This window comes from Camelus dromedarius, chromosome 8 (genome assembly GCF_036321535.1).
Source record: "Camelus dromedarius isolate mCamDro1 chromosome 8, mCamDro1.pat, whole genome shotgun sequence".
In the NCBI taxonomy this organism is placed as follows: domain Eukaryota; kingdom Metazoa; phylum Chordata; class Mammalia; order Artiodactyla; family Camelidae; genus Camelus; species Camelus dromedarius.
The window spans coordinates 19552840-19558363 of record NC_087443.1 but is presented as its reverse complement, the minus strand read 5'-3'; positions in this window follow the sequence as shown (position 1 = coordinate 19558363).

Genomic DNA, 5524 nt, shown 5'->3' with positions numbered 1-5524 from the left:
GTCCCCACCCCAAACACACACACACGCGCGCGCACGCACACACACATGCACACGCACACACACGCACGCGCGCGCGCACACACACACACACACACACACACACATACTCAGCCATTTGAGATCCCTGAAGTCTTCAAGGAAGAAGGGACCCTGAGAAAACCCCACCTGAAGGCTCCCTGGGGCTCCCCTCTCGGGAAGCGCGCTGCTCCACTCACATGATCCCATCCTTTCCAAGCCCCTTCCCACGTGCCGGATCTGCTCACTTCTTTTCTTCTCCCCTCCCCACCTCCCTGTCCTTCTCCCCTGGCCCTGCCACCAGGGTGGGTCTAGCCTGATTTCTAACGGACTACCGACCCCCACCCCGCTAACAGACAGCATCCCACCCACTCCTCCTCAAGGGCCGGCACACAGCGGGCAAACCCCCAGCCCCCCAGGAATGCTGCACCGCGCTGAGCCTGGCTGAGCAAGCGGAGCGCCTGGCACACCCTCTTCTAGGTCAGGGCGGCCACCCCTCCCTCGCTCAGACGCAGCAGTCCATCAGGCTCACCTCAGGGGAAAATGGCTGAGGACCCACCCAAGGCAACTTTGCAGAAATGTTTATTTGAATAGAATGGGTTTTCTTTCCAGAGGAAACTTTCCTCTGAAGGCTATTTTCTGATCACCTTGTAAAAAGTGAAACAAGTTTGCAGATGTGATTCTGTCACTGAACTCCTGTCTTTCTTCTGTGGGCAGTGGTGGGTCTGCGCTGGTGAGTGAAGGGTCCTGCCTTCCAGGTCCTCCATCGCAGCTGGGCAGCCACCCAGGATCTCCACTCTGAACAGAGCGCGGCCGCAGCATCCACTGCAGTCCCAGTGTCCCTGCTCAGTCCTTCTGCAGCTGTCCCAGCCTTTTTGGGCCAAGTTCTCCACTAGTGCTTGCCGGGGCAGAGATAAGAAGGACCCAAGCTTGCCATCAAGGATCACCCTGGACCTGAGTCAGGCCCTGACTGTCCCAATATCTGTGCCCTGTGCTTAAAAGGAAATTGTGTTTCCCCCCAGGTCCCTCTGGTGAGGTGGAGGGAAGTATCTGAATCCACACAGGGGAACAGGATCCCACCTCTGAGCCTCTGAGAGCAGGGAGGGTCTGTGGGCAGATGCCCACTCTGGGCTACGTGCTGGGAAGGAAACCAGGCTGGCCCTCATGGGCTTTCGCCCAGGGCTTCTGCTGACGCCTCTTCATTCTTGTGCTGTGGGAAAGGCGGGGGCTACAGCGCCTCCCTCCTTGTGTAGAAAGGGCAGCTGTCCAGGCAGCTGTCGGGACTGCGCTGCCCATGCCCCAGGGGACCACACAAAACGCATCGCCCTGGTTCTTTTGGCAAAGATGCCGTTTCTAGGCTGAAAAGATGGGGAGGCACCCGCCACTCTGTTGCAGCAAAGTGTGTTACAGCTCAGTGTTACAGCTCAGCTGTGACAGCAACGTGGATCCGGGCGAGAGACCAAGCAGCACTCAGAGAGTTGGAGAACTCAGGTTTATTACACCAGCAGGCCCAGAGGAGTTAACATTCCAAGCTCTGTACCCCATCTGTAGGTTTACACAGGCTTTTATAGGCTGCCAGTCTACACTTTGCAACATCATATGCAAATAAGGTATAACAAATTGTCTATTTAGGAACAATCCATTTGTAGAAATCCATTTGTAGAAATGGATCAGTCAGGAGTGATAGAAATGGACCAACCAGGAGTGAGCCCTATGCAAATGAGGTGCTACAAATGGACCAATCAGGAGTTAGCTCAGGGAACCAATAGAATCTTAGGGGTAAGTTCCACTTTCCTAGAAGCAAGCCGTTTCAGAGGCAAAGAGCAAGATAATGCTGCTGGGCCAGGGAAACAACCGGATGGTGCTGGCAGGAGAGTAGTGGCCCTGCCTGGGAATCCTGCCATCTTTTTCATGGGGCTTCCCACCTCAGCCCTCCCAGTCCCAGACTCACACAAATACTGAACATATTCTGGATCATGATTTGAATTCAGGATTTTCTACCTGTTTGTTTTCCTAGTGAGTGCAGCTGCGCCTTAATTTCACATGAAAATGCCACACAAGTCCCCTAGGCTGATGCCGGTAGATTTGTCAATGCCTGGTCAGTCAGCTAGATGGCCAGCCAGGCATTCAGGCAGGCCACTGTCTGAGAAACCTTGTTCCCACAAGTCACTCCCTTGGGTGTGAGTGAAGAGAGCAGTGCTGTGATTTTTGGTGATGGTCACCAAAGCACCAAGCATCTTCTCACCTGTGTTCATCGTACAAAAAGGAAAAGTAATAGCACTTTTTAAAATTCTCAGGGCCCAGGAAAAGAATTGCCTAACAAAAGCAGAGTCCATGAGTTTAAAAAAATTAACCATAGTTACAGTACCTATTTCCCCACAAGGAAAAATATATTTTACATAAAGGATCCTATGTTCGGGGACCAGTTATCTTCTGTCTTAGAAGCAATATGAGCAGGGCTATTGATGGAGCTAAAAATGTAAAGGAAGATATTTGGAGACCAAGGTCAACTCCCCAGTCCTCTTTGCCCCTATGGATATAAAAGAGAAATGAGACACCTGGCAGAAGGCAGCATCCACTCACAAATCTAGAAGGATCCCTTGGACACCTGGCTCCCCAGCAGGTCAGCTGGCAAGAAGGTCTCCATCACTTACAGCAAAGTGCCTAAGTTCCAAAGAAGCAGTGATACCTCCACAGGACCAAAGTCACTGAAGACCAACTCATTTGCAAATGACGTTCTCTTTCTGTTTCTTTCGGTTCGGGATTGGAGAGGATCATTTATGCCCCCTTCCCTCCTCCCCTCTTCCTCCTTTCCTCCTTCCTTTTTTTTTTTTTTTTTTAACCCTTTCTTCCCTCCCTCCCTTTACAAACATTTTCAGAGTTCCTGCTCCGTGCTGGGTGCTTGGCTGGGCACCAAAGAACCATGATAAAAAGATCTGATCTCTGTGCTCAGGAAATTAAAATCTAACAGAGAAGAAAAATGATTACACTCCCACATGGTAAGTGATCTAACAGGATGATCAGGGGAGCCTCTGACTCAGCCTGGAAGGAAAAAGGGCTTACTATGGAAATGGCACCTGAGCTGAGCCAGGAAACACACAGAGTAGTGCATCAGCTTATGAAGAAACAAGAATTTCCCCACCTTTAATCTGTCTGTCAAACAAAGATGACATGTGTTAAATACTAGTAGATTTGCCTTGCCTTCTCAAAGTGTATGGGTTTAGCAATTCTAATCAGTGCAGGAGTGGAACCAGGGTAACCTGGCAGGATAGACCTTTGTTAATATGGCCTTCAGCTTCTGAATTGAAATTTCACTCACGTGAGTTGCCCATTAAAACCACTAGTCCTACCACTGTGTTTAATACGATAGTGGTGAGAGTTGTGAACATATTGTTTGGGGAGATTGTAGGTAAAGGCCACACCTGCATCTTCTGTTTGGTGCGCTGGCCCTTTCTGTGAGTTATGGCCCTTCCAAGTGTCTCTTGTGGAGGGGACATAAATGCAGAGCACCTTGAGGGAACAGTCAAAGGTCCTGGGGCTGCTAAGCAGAAAATGACTAAGAGCTCACATGGTCCATCGCACGCCCTGTGCCAGCCCCCGAACAAGGAGATTCGAGCCTGGCCTCGATCCTCACCGCAAACCCACGACAGGTGCCCTCATTAGCTTCATGTTACCATCAAGGAAGCAAAGGCACTGGGACGTGGAGTAACTCCCCTCAGTCAACAGTCACCAAGTGAGGGGCCCACCCAGGAACTCATCCCCCGAGTCATGCTTCTCTAAGTGGGGTCCATGGAACCGCCACATCACCGGGGAGCTTGTTAGAAATCCATAATCTCCATCTGCATTTTCAGAAGATTCCCCAGTGATTTGTTTGCACATTAAACTTTAAGAGGTGCTAGCGGCCTCTGTTTGGCCTGGAAAAGAAAGGATTTAGGGGAAATGAATCGATGTCTTCTTGTGTCTCAACATCACCGTGGGTGAGGGAAGAGAAACTCACACGTCTGGATGGAAGAGGCGCAGGGTCGCCGATTCACAATGCGGGTGAGAAAGGCATGTCTAGCGGCTCCAGCTGTCTCTATGGGGCCTGGGGAGGACTAAGCTCCCCGTCACTGGATTCGTTCAATAGAAGCTGATGACCTCTCGCCTAAGACAGGGATGGATCTGATGTCAAGAGGGCCTAACGCCACCTCTAAGACCCCAGGCTACGTGTGGGGCTACAGCATGCCACTGTCATAAATCCAAAGTCCACACAGGGGTTGGCCACATGAGTGAAACATCTGAGTGAAACAATTGCTTGTAAGAGAGGTGCTCTGGGTGAAACCCGAAATCTATGCATGTGGAAAGCATTTCGGCCCCGATAACAACCCCCCCCCCCAGCCTAGACACAATTGTCTTGTGCGGCCCCTCCCTCCGCATCATTCAGATGTAAAGCCCAAGGTGAGTGGAGGGCGCTCTGAGCCAGAGCCTGTCACCACCCAAGTCCTGCTTCCCCACCCTCAGCATCACCCCGGCAGAGCCATGAGCACAGGGCTCCCCGCTGGCACCCGAACTCTGGGTGGATCCAGGCCCGGGGCTGACGTGATGGTGCTTCTCCCTCACATGCCGGGTCCCAGATAGGAAGCCCCAAGCCTGATTGTAATCACCTGGGCACGTGTTAACCAGACAGCCCAGAGCCAATCTCCAAGTCATCTCATCAGACTCTCCCAGCGTAAGAAAAGGGCAGGGAAAAGCCCCCCGGAGCCTCGAATACTCCCAGATTCGTAAATGCCACTCTGGAGCTGAGTTCCCACATCTGGGCCCAACACACACAGCCAGACGCTGCCAGGCCCAGAATTCCACCCAGTGGATGCCCTTCAATGGGAGGGATATGTGGGTTTGCTTGTGCGCTGGGAGAACTCACAGACTCTGCCTTCTCCAGGTGGAAAACTGGAGATGGGCAAAGGCAAGGTTCTAGGGCCACCCAGCGTTGCCGCCACCTGCCCAGAGCCAGGCCCAGGACACAGACGTGGCTCTGGCTGCCTGGCCGACCTGCTCCCTCCTGCCGCCACCTCCCTCCCCAGGGTGCCCAGAGCTCCGAAAGGAGGCCGTGGACTGGTCCTCCTCACAGAGGAGGAAGAGGGCATCATGAGGAACGAAGGCCCCTTTCCTTGCCACACGGTGAAACCCATGTTCCCAGTGTACATGCAGATACAGTGGAAGATTGAGGAGCTTGGGCCATCACCGCCCGCTAGCAGAGCCAGCCTTTCTGCATTCATCATTTGTCCAAGTGTATGTTCCCTTTTGAGTCTTGTTACCATCCCAGCATTGTTCCCAAGCCCAGCTTATTCTCAACACTGCTCTCCTCCCGCAACACGGTGTTTCCAAGTCCTCCTAGTCGCCAGTCCTCCTCCAGGATCCCAGCCAAGACCCCCATCTCTCCTTCCCTTCCTTCCCCAGATCATAGGCTCTCCTGCCTCTTTAGACTCCTCCCTTGTCCCCCTGTGTAAGAGTGGCTCTGGAGTGACACTGT